Source organism: Cornus florida, unplaced genomic scaffold (genome assembly GCF_030987335.1).
Source record: "Cornus florida cultivar Cherokee Brave unplaced genomic scaffold, ASM3098733v1 CherokeeBrave_3.0.0_Hap2_Chr03, whole genome shotgun sequence".
Lineage (NCBI taxonomy): Eukaryota > Viridiplantae > Streptophyta > Magnoliopsida > Cornales > Cornaceae > Cornus > Cornus florida.
Window position 1 is genome coordinate 37,879,590 of NW_026775573.1, and position 17,234 is coordinate 37,896,823.

Here is a 17,234-nt window from a genome sequence, read left to right on the forward strand (position 1 = left end):
AAAATAACTAATTTATGGTTGATTTTATAGAAATTATTTTATTTTTATATCAATAAAAAATATTTTTTATATTAATAATTTTTGTCGAATTAAATTTTCTTTTATTAAAAAACTCATAATAAATAGATAAATACGTAATTTGTGTTAGAGTTTTATAGAAATTATTTAAAAAACTCTTTTTATATCAATTAATAATTATTTTTAATCATTCTTGTCTAATTAGATTTCCTTTTATTAAAAAACTCATAATAAATAGATAAATAGGTAATTTATATTAATTAATAAATATTTTTTATATCAATAAATAAATACTGAAATACTGAAACTCGTCATACTTTTAATAATTTTTATATTTTATTTATATGTATTATTATATATATTATATATTTTCTTTAAATATATCTTTCTTTAATGTGATCAAGTTTTATAGAAAATAAAATAGGTAATTTTTGGTAGAGTTTTATAGAAATTATTTTATTTTCTTTACATATATCCTTGTCCAACTAGATTTCCTTTTATTAAATAACTCATAATAAATAGATAAATACATGATATATGTGATAGAGTTTTAAAAAAAATAAAATAAGTAATTTGTAGAGGAGTTTATAGAAATTATTTTATTTTCTTTAAATATAATCATAATAAATAGATAAATACATGTTACATGTGATTGTGTTTTATAGAAAATAAAATAGTTGATTTGTAGAAGAATTTTATAGAAATTATTTTATTTTCTTTAAATATATTATTGTCTAATTAGATTTTATTTTATTGAAAAAGTCATAATAAATAGATATTGTGATGAGTTTTATAGAAAATAAAATAGCTAATTTGTGGTAAATTTAATAGGAATTATTTTACAGTTGTAGAGAAGACATTTTATTTTTTATATCAATTAATAAATATTTTTTTACTAATAATTCATGTCTAATTAGATTTTCTTGTATTAAAAATCTCATAATAAATAGATAATTAGGTAATTTGTGTTAGAGTTTTATAGAAAGTTTTTAAAAAGCTCTTTTTATATTAATTAATAAATATTTTTAATAATTTTTGTCTAATTAGATTTCCTTTTATAAAAAACATCATAATAAATAGATAAATAGCTAATTTATATTAATTAATAAACATTTTTATATTAATAAATAAATACTGAAGTAGTGAAACTCTTTATACTTTAAATAATTTTATTTTATTATTTATATGTATTATTATATGTATTATATATTTTCTTTAAATATATCCTTGTCTAATATGATAGTTTATACAAAATAAATTAGGTAATTTGTGGTAAAGTTTTATAGAAATTATTTTATTTCTTTAAATATATCCTTGTCTAATTAGATTTCCTTTTATTAAATAACTCATAATAAATAGATAAATACAAGATATATGTAATATATTTTTAAAGAAAATAAAATAGGTAATTTATGGTAGAGTTTTATAGAAATTATTTTATTTTCTTTAAATATATTCATAATAAATAGATAAATACAGGTTATATGTTTAGTCACACAATTCGTTGAAAGATGTTTAGTCACACAATTCGTTGAAAAAGGCCCCGTTCTCAAGCTTCGCACGCGAATTTGCGATTTGGGAACGAATTCGCACAAAATTCGCAAATTCAATTTTTATAATTCACGAATTTGTTATCCTAATTCACAATTTACCAACTAATTTACTTTATATAGTTAAATTTATTAGAGTCTCAGTGATATGGAACACTTATACTACCATATATGCATTTATTACTTACATTATTACTCAATATATATATTAATTAAATTTCAATGTGCTATGGTGGTTCTATACTAACATATATATTAATTATACATGTTTGAAAATATACTACTAAAAAACCTTCCCAATTGGAGAATATTACAAATAAATCATGCATATGAGAAAAGTTAACTTATTTATTACATATATTATTAATGTAATAAATAATCATGAATATATTTACATATAGATTTAAATAAATAAAAATATATAAAATATATATGTTATTAACTGATATAATTTTATTTGAATCTAATATATAGACGCTCTCAAGACGCTCCCGCTCCCAAATTTTTTTGGCTTTGGTGCTTTCCTGCTCTCATTTTCGCTCCCGCTCCTGCTCTATGAGTTATATGTGATAGAGTTTTATAAAAAATAAAATAACTGATTTGTGTTAGAATTTTATAGAAATTGTTTTATTTTCGTTAATTATATTATTGTCTAATTAGATTTTATTTTATTAAAAAAGTCATAATAAATAGATATTGTGACAGAGTTTTATAGAAAATAAAGTAGCTAATTTGTGGTAGATTTTATAGAAATTATTTTGTTATTAAAAGTATAAGGAGCTTCAGTATTTTAGTATTTCAGTATTTCATTATTTATTTATTAATATAAAAAATGTTTATTAATTAATATAAATTACCTATTTATCTATTTATTATGAGTTTTTTAATAAAAGAAAATCATATTAGACAAGAATTAATAATATAAAGAATAGAAAAGAATTATTAATATAAAAAATATTTATTAATTGATATAAAAAGAGTTTTTTAAAGAATTTTTATAAAATATTTATGAGTTTTTTTAATAAAAGAAAATCTAATTAGACAATAATTATTAATATAAAAATATTTATTAATTGATATAAAAAATAAAATAATTTCTCTATAACTCAAAAATAGATAAATACAGGTTATATGTGATAGTGTTTTATAGAAAATAAAATTGCTGATTTCTAGTAGAATTTTATAGATATTATTTTATTTTATTTATATCAATTAATAAATATTTTTTACATTTATAATTCTTTTCTATTTTTTTATATTAAAAATTCTTGTCTAATTAGATTTTTTTTTTATTTATTAAAAAACTCAAAATAAATAGATAAATAGGTAATTTATATTAGTTAATAAACATTTTTTTATATTAATAAATAAACACTCAAATACGAAAACACTGAAACTCTTTACACTTTTAATAATAATATAGATATAAATTTATGTTTAATTTTTTTTTAAAAGTACAAAAATTGTACGTACATTTAATAATAGTGTATATATAGAGAGATAAAAAAATATTTAAGAGAATTGGTAAGAGGAATATTTATTCTTTTATTTAAATATTTAAGTCACTATTTTTTTTTTTTTTTTTTTTAGGCTGGTTACTCTCTCAATATTTTCTTTTCAAAAGTACAAAGATTCATATTCTTCCTCTGGTATTCATCACAATTGAAACATATCAAAGTAGTTTTGCTCTATAATGCATCAGATAATTGTCCATGACTAATTCGTTTAAGAGATACAAACATAATCCTAAATTTTGAAGTTATAGTTCAAACCAACACATAATAATTATCTACATATCTTTCTCTCCATGACTAATTATACATAACTTTAATATATAAATATATATATATACACACACATACTGTGTTCAAGTAAAAATGAAAATTAATTATGTTACATCTCATAACTCATTAAAGATTTTTCCAATTGGAAGAGTAATATGCAAATAAGGTGCAATCATGAAGCGACATGTGGCTTCATCAAAATAAGTCATTTGGTACAAGTAATTACATAAGGACACGTGTCAGCCAAAGAGGGAAGTTACTATTGGGAATATTTTAATAAAAACATAATTAAATTATATTAATTATAGTTAATGGGATTTTATTCCACTAATTAAATTATACTTATGGTGTATATTATTTCAATTATAATTTATCTATTGATTAATTTTTGTTATGTCACTACAAGAAATACTGGTACTAGGAGTAATGATAAAAAAAAAAAAATTATTATTTTATTTTACAAATAGATGAATATTTTTTATTAAATTAAGAAACAAATCTATTTATATGAGAAAATTAGTTTTCTAATAAACATTTTATAAGAAATTCTTCATATTTTGTCCCAAAACCAAAAAAATTTATAATTCCCGCCTTAATTAATTTATTAAATAAATAAAATAAAATATTATTTTTTTAATAGATGAATATTTTTTTATTAAATTAAGAAGCAATTCTACTTATATGAGAATATTAATTTTTTAATAAATACTTTGCAAGATTCATATTTTGCCTCAAAAACTTAAAAAAATTAAAATTCCCACGGGTGAAGGGCTATACGTGGGTCTTATTCCTGCTGCTTTCTTAAAATTTTAGGGGAAATCATTTCAGACCATGTACAGACCACACATACACAATTTTAAGGCAAATCATTTCAGCCTCCCAAATCGCCTCCATCTCTATTCTGGTTCCCAACTCTAAACTTGCCCTCTCTCTATCTATGCGACTGCAAACTACAAAATCTACAAAAATCAGATCATCCTCCCAAATTGCCTCCATCTCAATTCTCGTTCTTAACTCTGAAGTTGCCCTCTCCCTGTCTCTGTGACCGCAAACTATAAAATCTACAAGAATCAGACGAGCCTCCGAAATCGCCTCCATTTCTATTCTCGTTCTCAACTCTGAACTTACCCTCTCTGTCTCTGCAACTGCAAACTGCAAAATCTACAAGAATCAGAACCCATATCGGCATATCATTTCAGATTGTTCAAAATATCGAAACCTATATCCTTCAGCTTTCATCGCCCACTGTTCCAGTTCGGGTTCGCCGTTCGCAAACTTCAGCCGCTGGCCAGCCGTCTCTCAACTCTCAAGCCCTTTCTCTAACTTGTATGTATTGGTTTTATTTTATTTATTTTTTTCTAAATCAATTAATCAATTTTTGTAATTCTTGTTTTGCAAACTAAATCCTATTAAGTGAAATATTTAGGGCAAATCATTTCAGTCTCCCCAATCGCCTCCATCTCTATTCTCGTTCTCGAATCTGAACTTGCCCTCTCTCTTTCTCTCTCTCTCTCTGTGCAACTGCAAACTACAAAATCTACAAGAATCAGAAGTTCAAAACCCATATAATTTTGTTTATGTATCTCTCTCGACTCTGTAACTGCTAACTTGTATGTATTGGTTTTGTATATTTTTTTTTTTCTAAATCAATTAATCAAGGTCTGTAATTCTTGTTTTGCAAACTAATCCTCACTAATTAAAGGGTTGGGAGGGTTGAGCAACTTGGAGGAATTGTATTTAGATTATTCTTCTGTTGACGTGAACTTTTTGTAAAATGCTGGAGTGATAACTTCTCTTAAAGGGATTCGACGGCAGATTAGTAGACTAAGGTTTATATGTTTTATACCATATTTAATTTTTTGGATTAATGTTTTAATTAATCATGATACATCAATTCCATAATATTGTTTGGTTAATTTGTTTTCATTGAATGACCTTTACGAGGTCAGATTGATGATTTTTATTTAAGATTTTATTTTTATTATTTTTTCATGTGAAAATCTTTCCATTTACAAGATTGAATGTAGGCTAACTTTCACTCTTAAGCTTCCTGTGGTTTTGAAAATCGATTACTCTATTTTTAAAGTCAAGTGATAGTAGGTGGAAGCACATGCTTGTTTGTATTCAACACCCATGTTGAATTTCATTTCCTTAGGAAATCAATTGACAAGCATGCCCTTTTAAGTCATTATCTGAAACTAGATTTTTGCTTTACAGCTAAAAAATAACTCTCCAATCCATAGCCCTCAGGTATGATCAGTGGTTAATTAGTACAGTTTTCTTTTAGTAATTCTTAGAAAATTTGGAACAGTGTCTAAATTTTAAATGTGTATTGTCTTAAGGGTCCAAGCATGAACATCAAGGACTCTAGCAAATCACATAATGCTTTGGGCTTTAGGTGTTTTTCATTGCAGTTCAAGTGTTTAACCTCCTATCTCAGGACATGAGGCTCAAATTTGATATTCTTTGTAACATAAGGAAGCTAGATATGATTTTTTTAGTCTAACCCATGTTCAGATAAAATAATCTTGTTCTATGATATTGTCACTGTTGTTTATCATTGGGCACTTGTATTATTACCAAAAACCAATGTCTGATTTTATTTTGTTTTATTTTTTATATATGTTGGCATTACATTTTTAATTTTTTTCCTCACATGATCTATTTTAACTAGCTGATTAGGAGTAGAACAAAATCATTACTTTTGAAGTAAGATTAGGAGCATAGTTCTGGTTCTCAGTCTTCATCTCTAGCAGGTATGTTTTGAATTCTGAATTAGATTTCCAACTTTTGTCGAGCATAGGCTCTTGTCGTGGCTATTACTTTAATGTTGAAAGCTTGGGTCCTTGTCGTGGTCGTTACTTTATTGCATTGATATAACATGGGAGTATGAGAACATCGTATGTGGAGGTTGTGGTTAATTGTTATTTTTTGTTGATTGTTGTGACGTTGTTGTTGGTTGTTGTTGTGTACATCTAGGGCCAATCATAATTTTAAATTATCTATGTTTTTGAAAGTAGGTTGAGTTAGTTAGGTGTTACTTCTATCCAAGGATTTAACAAGGGTAAACAGGAGTTCAATCAATGGAACCTATGGACGTTTTTGTTTCAATTCAATCGATTGACCATGTCAATGGATCAATCCAACCTAGCAGGCTGCACTTTCCAATTTGGTTTCTAACAATAAAGGCCTACTGTACTCAACCCTAAAAATTTTAAACAACCATAGGATTTCAAAACTTATACATACAAGTAACCAAAGCATATTGAAAGCATATAAATTAAGTTAGTGATATTCAAATTCAACTCTGTCCTACCATTAATGTAATGTCCGTTGGCTGAATTTTGAATTAGATTGGATAATTTAATAGGGAATCTAAATTTCTTAAAATTGGAATAAGTTTGATACTGATCAGAAAATCTTGATAATTTGTATATGTAATGAATTGTGTCTACTTTAAAATTGTCAATTGCCATCAATCTTTAACTAACTGAATAAGTTGAAATAATACTAAGTCTAATGGTCAATTAATTTATGTTTATGGTGTACTACCCACCCAATTCAATTATTCTTTTCTTTAAATTATTATTATTCCTTTCTTCTAAAATGAAATTATAAAAAAGTCCACAAACTCACAATATATAGTTCTTTTGAAATCCTATTATTAACTAATTTTGTTTGAAGTACCAGAATTTACACCAAAAAAAAAACAAAAAAACTAGGAACACCATGATTCATCAATCTAAGTGTATTGGTGTGTAGACGTTCGAATTATAAACTCTTCATATCTTAGAACACCATAGAAAAAATGAAGACTTTTCAAATTGACATTGCAGTTTTTTATGTACACCATATGGCATGAAGACTACAAAGATCGTATTTCTGAATGTAAGAATCACAGACTTGTAAATCAAGTGAAGAAAAATAGAGATATTTTTAAAAACATTAAGTTCGCTTCAAATTAAATCTAAAATATGATATAAATTTATAAAAGTCAAAGTTTTCTACAACAAGTTGATTTGAATATGAATTTTGTAGTAACTAGGGATATATGAGATGATAAATAGCATGAGACTATCAAATTCTCAAAATGAATCATATTTTTTTACTCAAAAATAAAATAAAATTATGAAAAATTATAAAAAGAAGTCATGTCCTACCTTAAATCATTTGAAAATAGCCTGGTTTTCATAAGCTTTAGCTATAATACCGTGTCAAATATATAGGAAAGGAAATACCATGTCAGTATGTGCCGATAGATGAACCCTCCTATTCAGTACGAAGGAAGAAAAGCAAAAAAATGAAGCTGCATACATTTTTTAAGAAACTAGTTTGACCCAAGTGATGTATAAAGCAGAGGTTGAATCAGTGGAGGGAGATTACGCGGTTAAGACACAAACATTATCCTGAATCAGAACTTAGAACTGACATACAACATTGAATTGAAACCAACTAAATTCAAGATGGTATTGAGAAATTCTAGTGAAGAATCAAGCACATAAAATGATTCAAATAACAAGAACTTGAATAATATCTATAAAATTAATACTATTAGGTCCTTATCAAAAAAAAAAAAAAAATAATAAATACTATTAGGTATATGTAGTAGACTATTCATATTAGAGAGTAGTTTATTTCACCCCAGTAAGCTGTAGATGACTGTCTTTGGTGCACCGATATTACTGAAATGAATGATTCAAGAGAGAGGTAGGGCAAAATCTACTTAAAGGAGACTTGTTGGTCGCGCCCTACATTAACAAGAACAAGTGGCTTAGGCTAGCTTAATATTTTTTGGTATAAAGTGGATGATCTTAGACTTGCACCATTCTAAACTTATTTGTTGCCGAATCTAAGTTAAGCTCATCCTATATGCATATCGTATAATTTTTATTTTTGTACACTCTATATGGTGAACATAGATAACCGATTGCCTGTCACACTATATTTGAAATGTTTATACTTTTGGTTCGAATCCTGGTATAAAGATTACTATGATTATGCTAAATCAAAAGGGCTGGATGTAGGTGTATCAGTATTTGACATTTTTACAAAATCAATAAAGGTTGCATTTTTACCAAAAGTTCTATGAATCAATATTTGACATTTGCACTTTAAATCATTATAAAGATTACTATGTTACAATTTTACTTTAAATTAACATTATATTTTAATTATTAGGAAACGCTACCAATAGTATCTTACCAACTCCCTGGTGAAAAACTTCTTGAAAAAAAAAAAAAAACTTACTGGGAAAAATGTTGTAATTTATCTTTTTTATTCTGAATTTAGTTTGATTCTTTATTTTATAAAAATAAATTTTCTACACTTATGTGTGACTGCGAATGACACACTAGGACACAGTATGGTGGAATGAACCAAGTTATACTTTCTTGTTATGGGACAATAGTTCTTTTGCTTGCATGTTTAATTTGGAATTTATTCTCCGCTATGATTGTATTTGCAGATTGGAAGTCAATAAAGTTGTAATTTTATTCAATGTAGGATGACTAAAGTGTTGCAATCCTTTCATTCTTGATGATAAAATGACTTTCTATATTATTTTATGAATCATCATATTCAATTTTAAGGTATTGTATATCTAATTAGGACACTCTTAGAAAAAATTGTGTTGCCCTGCTCATCATACGAATTATTTAGTGGTCATAACCTATCTTTAAATTTATTGTTTCTCTTGACAGGTAATCTCTATCATATTTAAGAGAAATGTTGTTATAAAGACAAATTGCATCAAATAAATGGAATGCTGCGAAGAAAATTATTGTTCTAGGAAGTCTACCAATGCTTAAAGTGAGACTGAGTATGGAAAGTCGAAAAGAAAAACTGTTAAGGCTTTGGAGCAATACGAGTAAACGACACAAATGTATAAAACTATCACGGACGAGCTTGACATAGCCTAATTCCTTGAGCAAAGTGATATCTTTAGTAGTTCATTCATATTTTGTTTTCTTTTGGACATGTTAGTTCTTTTATAGTTTATTAGTTGGTTTTTAATGGACACACAATTGATAGATGTAATAGAAATGTCATACATGGATGTATTTAATAGTTTTTTTTTTCATAGACAAGCCATATGGATATATGTATATAGTGTGTAATGGACGTATTTTATTTGAAATAATTAATTGAATTATTTTTTTAGTTTTTACTATATGTGATTAATGGTATTTAATTATTAGTGTATTTTAAATTAAAAAAATTAAAATGTTGATAGATTTATTAATTATATTAACTGTCCAAAATTATTATTATTTTTTTTAACAAAAGAATTGGATATTTGCGACCAAATTTTATGGCTACAAAAGGATAAATTATTTACGACTAAATTTAATGGTCACAAAAGGACAGCTTATTTGCGACCAAAAATAAGGGTCGCAAAAGGTTACCTCATCTGCGACAAAAAATAAGAGTCGCAAAAGGCGAGCTTATCTGCGACCAAAAATAAGGGTCGCAAAAGGCTACCTCATCTGCGACCAAAAATAAGGGTCGCAAAAGGGTCCCTCATCTGCGACCAAAAATAATGGTCGCAAAAGGCTCCCTCATCTACGACCAAAAATGATGGTCGCAAAAGGATACCTCATCTGCGACCAACTTAATGGTTGCAAAAGGGGACCTTATCTACGACCAAACTTAACGGTTGCAAAGGGGTTCACTATTTGCGACCATAAAATTTGTCGTTAAAATTTATTTTGGTCAATAATATAATGGTCGCAAAAAAGGGCTTATTAGTGACCAATTCATTTTTTGGTCGCTAAAAACTATCCGCGTCGCAGGTATCGTCGACCACGGGGCGACCAAAACGTTTTGGTCGCTAAAGGGCATTTGCGACCAATTTTTGACCTTTTGCGACCAAAAATTTGGTCGCAAAAAGCCCAATCTGTTGTAGTGAATTTAAATTTGAGTAGCATGAGCTTTAGGTAGGTTGCTTGATGCATAAATGTTTATTAGTGTAAATGCTTATGTTTAGTTCGTGTTTCTCTTAAATTTGGGGTTTGTGTGTGGTTTTTATACACTTTTTATTCATTTCAAAAGTTACATATCTTAAGTAAACGACAGATGCATCACTTGCACCTCTTGAGTTGCACAATAAAAAATAATGTTTTACGGTCCAAACAAAATCCGCCAAATGGGAAGCCAAATGCTCCCCATCCGGTGGATGGTTATTGCTTGGATGCTTAGCTTATATATATTCGATAAAATGTCTAGACCAAAATTTTTGCTTGGATGCTTAGCTTCCTGAATAATATATTCTTGGACTGTAATTGCATTCAGAAACTACATTTCCGGGTAATTTGCTTTCGTCTCCTAATTCGGTGAAGAGAATCATTGCTCCCCACTGAGTATAATAGCCATCTTATTCTTTCTCATTCATTCAGTTTTAATGCTCACATTTTGTACTGTAGGGGTTCCCACACAAACATATGAAATTGAAATGTGAAAAAATATGTTTTTTTCTCTCTTTTCTGGTGTTGGTGATATTTGAGAAGCAAATATCATTAAACATGGTCCTTGGGAACATACGGAAGCAGATAAAACTTTTGCAATTATTAGTGAGGAGAATGACAATTTTCTAAAGGATTTTCTAAATCCTTTGAGATGCCTATATATATATTTATATTCTTTTGAATTTTTATTTGGTTGATTTGGTTTTTGAATTTTTTCTTATGCTTTTTAAATTGCATCCATCTGTTTGCTACGTTTATGTGTATATGTTTGTCTTAACAAGAGAGGGATGTACTTTCTTGGAGGCACGTGTGGAAATGTTCCCCTCGAGTCATACTTTCAGAAGATTACTTGATGTGTTCATACATCTACAAGTTTATACGAGTAACGAGGATGGGATTAATTTGAAAGCGGCCAACTCACATTTCTCCATTTTGCTTGTGATATTCCATCACTTCATGTGAGAAAGATTTTAGCCTTCACAATTTCTTAGTTTTTTTCCCCCTCAAATTGGAAGCAATTCTTTGAGACAACTGAGAGCATCACTAACAACATATACTTCTTTCTAAGGTATGCTCTTGAGTCCCCATTCCCATTTAAGTTTGGGCTTATTATTATGGTAAATTCATGAATGAAATGTGAAGTTAGTTACTGCTATGCTTTGGGCTTGATCAACCATTAGTTTGTCTAATTTTGTTTTACATGCTTGTGAAGTTAGTTACTGCTATTGTTCTTATTGACAACAATTAGTCAAATAGAGAGATAACTACAGCAACAACTGTACCCTTAAAGAACTGCTCTTTATTGTGAAAACTGAATGTCAAAACATGCCTATCGTTTTTCACAAAGTTATGTGAATAATAACTCTCGATGGATTGCTGCACACTTTGTAAAACCAATAGAATTTTAATCCGAAGCAATGGCAAAGTTTAAATGGGAGAAATGAATTTCTAACTAGAAAGTTGTAAAGTATGCATACAAGAATTAAGTATCCCCATATATAACAAAATACATGCTTACATACATATATATATATATGGTAAATTTCTATGATACAGTGTAAATCAATGGTGAAGCAGGAGGCGAGTGGAGCTAGGGGCAGGCTATATATGATCCACTGGTACTTATTCTTCCTTTTTTTATATTGCAATCCTTCTTAGTGAGAAATTACTCTACAAACTATGTATGTGCTGCACTATGGGGACTCGATAAAAGACATTATTTGAGACTTAATTAGGAATGAAACCTTTTTTTTTTTCAGAAGGTTATATTACTATGATATTGGATTTCCGACATAGGTGAAGTATTTTCCATCCTCAGTAAAAAAAAAAAAAAAAATTATAGTTAGAATTATACTTCTCATTGTATGGTAGAGGAATAAGCTCGAAAAATCTACTTTTCCAAGGTCCACTAGTCCAGTAAACCATCACTCTCCAGAAGATGATCAATTGATCAGTACCATTGGGGCCTATTCCGAGGGTAAATTAAAGACCTCCAAGGCAGGAAGCTTATCACTCATCCATACGAAGTTAATGACCATTTGTGTCCAGTTGTGAAGTTGATTCCAATTCTCATGCTAGGTAAAAATGGATGTTGGTAGGATAACCGAAGCTTTGCCACAGAACTTGACCTGTAGATCCATCCGAGCTAACGTACAAAATTTCTAGGAATCTATAGTGTAGCACTTGTGTTGCTGGAACAGAATCTGGTTCATCGAGATTGTAAGGAGTTGGGGTGTTTAGATTGGCAACCCACACTACATCTTGCATTATAATGTCATCCTGTGGGAAAAATATTCCCAAATAACGGGTCCTTTGATGTGCCAGTGCTGAAGAACTGTAGTCTGAAGTCCCCATTAGCTGAAACTAGGTACTCCAAAATCCTGATGAATAAGGAATAAAGAAGCAGCACAAGAAACCAAGGACGAGGAGGAGAATTCTTTCTCTGGTAGCTCAAGGATGGAATTAGTCTGTTATTTTGATTATTGACTTTTTTTGGCAAGTGAGATTAAGATTTTCCAACCAATGGGCATCTGGCCAGATAGTAAGATCTCTCCTCTCTAAAATGAACTTATGAAAAGGAGCCATGTACATTAAGAAGAGGCGCAAACCCCCTTGTACGGCCAAGGAGAAAAGCCAAAACACCCAAAAAATGTGAAGTTGGTTACTTCTATGCTTTGGGCTTGATCAACCATTAGGTTGTCTAATTTGGTTTTACATGCTTGTGAAGTTAGTTACTGCTATTGTTGTTATTGACAACAATTAATCAAATAGAGAGACAACTACAGCAACAACTGTACCCTTAAAGAACTGCTCTTTATTGTGAAAGCTGAACCTTTTCACAAAGTTGTGTGAATAATAACTCGATGGCTTGTTGTGCATTTTGCTAAGACAACTAGATTTTTTTGGAAGCAATGACAAAGTTTAAATAGGAGAAATGAATTCCTAACTAGAAAATTGTAAAGGATGCATCTTATAAGAGTCAAGTATCCCCATATATGTATATATATATTTGGTGAATTACTATGATATAGTGTAACAAAGGACTAAAATATTAGGAAGATAAAAGAAAAGGTAAATCAACAGTGAAGCAAGAGTCAACCACAAGAGGAGGCGAGTGGAGTTAGGAGGCTGGTACTAGTTACTTTTTTTTATATTGCAATCCTTCTTAGTCAAAAAATACTTGTAACGACCTGAACCCGGGGGTCCGAACCATTAACCGGGTCCTTACTCGAACCCGAGGTCACCTACGTCAAACTCGACATTTCTAGAGTCAAAACGTCACCATTACACTTGAATTATATCTTTAGGAATCTCAAAACACATCTCAATGATCAACATGATAAATGCCAGAAGAATAGATGAAGAGTGACCCAACAACTTCATTTTGGTTGACTGAAGTGGAGCTTCGGTTGGCCAAAATGAGCTCCCTTATTTCGATCGACTGAAGTGTTGTTTCGGTCGACCGGAACCTAAGATCCCTAGAGCATGCAATTGGTTCGGTCTATCGAAATGGCTTGAATGAGCCTTGACCTGATATTGAGTTGCTACCCTTGTGGAGATAAAAGAGAAACTAGAATGGGGACTTTAAAATGATCAAAACTTGTCTCAAACATTCAGAAAATGCATCTTACTTTAATCATGGACCAATATACCAACCCTTGATCCCATTACGACATCATTTGATTCAATTACATGGAATTTATACATAGTCTTTGCCGTTGTCTTAATTTACAACAAAATGAATTCAAGCTTCAAGTTATAACATGATTTACATGCCAAATAAAGTCGGTACATTGCATAACATGTTACTGTACAAATAAGTTCAAGTCTTTACAAAATGCTCTCAAAATGCCTTCAAGTTCTCTTATGTTTGTGGTGGATTGTCATCCGCTAATTCCTTGCCACGTCCTAAAAAATGTTAAATGTATTGGGGTGAGCGAATTGCTCAGTAGGTGGCACTTAAGACACGTCTCTTGTGTCCCCGTGAATCCAACCAAAGAATAGAACAAAAGAGTTCGGGGTCATGCTATGTCAGGAAGATATGACATAATCATCAGTCTCAACATAAACAATAGAATGTCATGGAATGTAATGCATGCCGATGTCGCTCCCCATTTTCAACATTCAAATCTGTTACTTTCAACTGTTAATATAACCCACCATTTGGTGACCCCGCAGCTACACGAGAGAAGGATTGGCTAGTATCCCTGACCCTTGGTACCCCCGTGGCGTCATTATGGGGCTCAGCTTGCTCAACCACGCTAGGGCAATCTCCCTAGTTCCCTTTAGGCTATATTAACACTCCGACCCTTGGGTACTTCCGCGGCGACCGGGTTTTTCACAAAACACTTTCCCCAAAATTCCCCTTTTTTCGTATCAAAACAATTCTTCCCCTTTTGCCCAATGTTAATGCATGAATATATCAATATCATGTTTACGCCCATCATTCTACAATCACTCAAAATTTAATTAGCAAAGCACAATTCATAAATTTTTTTTAATGAACCACAATATGCTTTTATACAATAAAATCTAGCATGATAGGCATATAAAGAATCAACACATAGACATGTTCTTCACAAAGATCATTTAATATCACAATTACTCAATTAGCAAATATACACATCAACTAAGCAATTAGCTTGATTCTATACAAATTAAGCATGTTAATAACCATTTATGAAGAATTAACTCACTAAAGCACAAGATTACATAGAATAAGGACCCCTACTTCAAATTGATGCAAAACCCTTAAAATGGGTCTCCAATTTCGAAATTCCTATAGAGCACCAAATCTAAAATTGTTGGTATAGATTTGAAGGCCTCGTCGTGGGCTTCGATTTGCTGCAAACGACTTCCAAAGACTCCAAGTATTGAAGGAGAAATCTTGATTCAAAGTTTGAATGAAAATAGAAAAAAAAAAAGAAAAAAAAAAGGAGACTTTGAGAGGGTGAGAGAGAGAGTTACGGGAGTGAGAGAGAGAAAATGAGAAAATGACACCAAAATGTGGTCTCTAACCCATTATGTGTGATAATGGTGGGTCCCACCACCATCTTGACTTTTTCTTTTTCTTCTGTCTTAAATTGCATCACACAATTACATGCATGTGCATCATCATATATATAGTACATAAAACACATAAAATAATATGCATAAAATGCAAATGGACCCAACCAAATTCCCCGTGCATAACAATACCGGTAACGGGTTCCACACAGAACCGTCCGGTCCGAAAAATGGAAAAATGCGAAAATGACCAACCTTGCATTTCAAAGAGTGCTGAACTCAATGAGATGCCCCAACAGCTCACCGACACACTCGGCACACCCCACGGCGTCCGGTGCGCAAAACGTGAAATGACCAAAATGCCCTTATAGAGACAAAAATTTTGAAAAAAGAGGAAACATCACATTACTCTACAGACTATGTAGGGGAATGCATTATGGGGACTCGATAAAAGACATTATTCAAGACTTAGGAAGTGAAACTTTTTTTTTGGTCCTTTTCAGAAGGTTATATAAGTCCATTATGCTCCTTTTCAGAATAATCGCTGATGTTTGTCCCTCCAGATAGCATTGCTAGAAGAAAGCAATTTTGATTATTGACTTGGAAAAATAATGTTTGGTGGTTCTTAGATGTTGCAGTAGTTTTGTTGCGTTTTCAAATGAAATTTGATGCACTTTTCCTCAATGCTTGTTCACACAAACTAGGGTTGTTATCCACATAAATGCTCTGACTGTTGTATTCTTAATAGGAAAGAGTTGTTTTGAACCACTTTGTAGATGAATTTCATCAATCCAATAGTTGTGGTTTAGTCCGTTTGAAAATTTGACCTACAAAGTCGACCTGCTTGTTCTTCTTAACCTGCTGCCCAACTTGGGAGGTAGAAAAATCAAACATTTCACAATGCAAAATTTTTTGAAGGGATTTTCAATTTTTCATGGCACTACCGGTGTAAAGAAAGTAGTTGTTTGAATATCATATGCTTCTTTGAGTAGAATTCTTCTACCCTTTTTATAACTTGGAACACAAGTGTGATAACCCAAATTTTTTTAGGATTTTAAGTTATTTTATGATTTTTAGTGATCTTATTTTAAATTGGAGATTCATGATTAAGCTATTTGATTTATTTTAGTAGCAATTGAAATTGTACTATTTTTCTTAATCTGATAGAGATTGCAGCAAAATGGAGCAGCAGGTGGACAAAAATTGTGGCAAGAGTAATGGGTTTGGTTTAGTTTGATTTTATATATGTATAAATATATATATATATATATATATATATATATATATATATATATATTTTGAGTGATGTGTCATTGAATGATGGAGTGATGGGTGGCAGAAGCAAAAGAAAAAAAAGAAAACCTGGGCTGGTAGGCAGTAGGTGGAAAAGTGAGAAAGAGAAATGGAAAAGGAGAGAGAAAAAGTTGATATGGTTGTAGGTTCCATTGGAAATTATTTAATGAGTTTTTAGTTTGTTTCATATTATATATATATATATATATATATATATATATATATATATATATATGGTACTTGATGGGATAAGAAGTGATAAGGAGTGGAGCAACGAAATGGGATAAAGGAAATGGCTTTGGCGCGGGTCTCACTTGATGGTGTAAAAGTGTTTTAATGGTTTTGATTTTTTGTCACATATTTATGTATATATATTGTTTGTTGAAGTATAAAGGTGGCAGCAAAGCAAACGTAATGAGAAATGAAATTGTAATTATTTTGGGTGGGACCCACTAGTGGAAATTTTGAGTCAAGTTCATGGACCTTGGTCTGGTCGATTCACGGGGGCTTGGTCTTGGTCTGATGGAGTGTAAATGAGAAGAAAAGAAAGAAAGGAGCAGGTTGGTAAATGATGTGAAAAGATTAGGAAGAGTAGGTGGTGGGGTTCACTTGTAATGAGT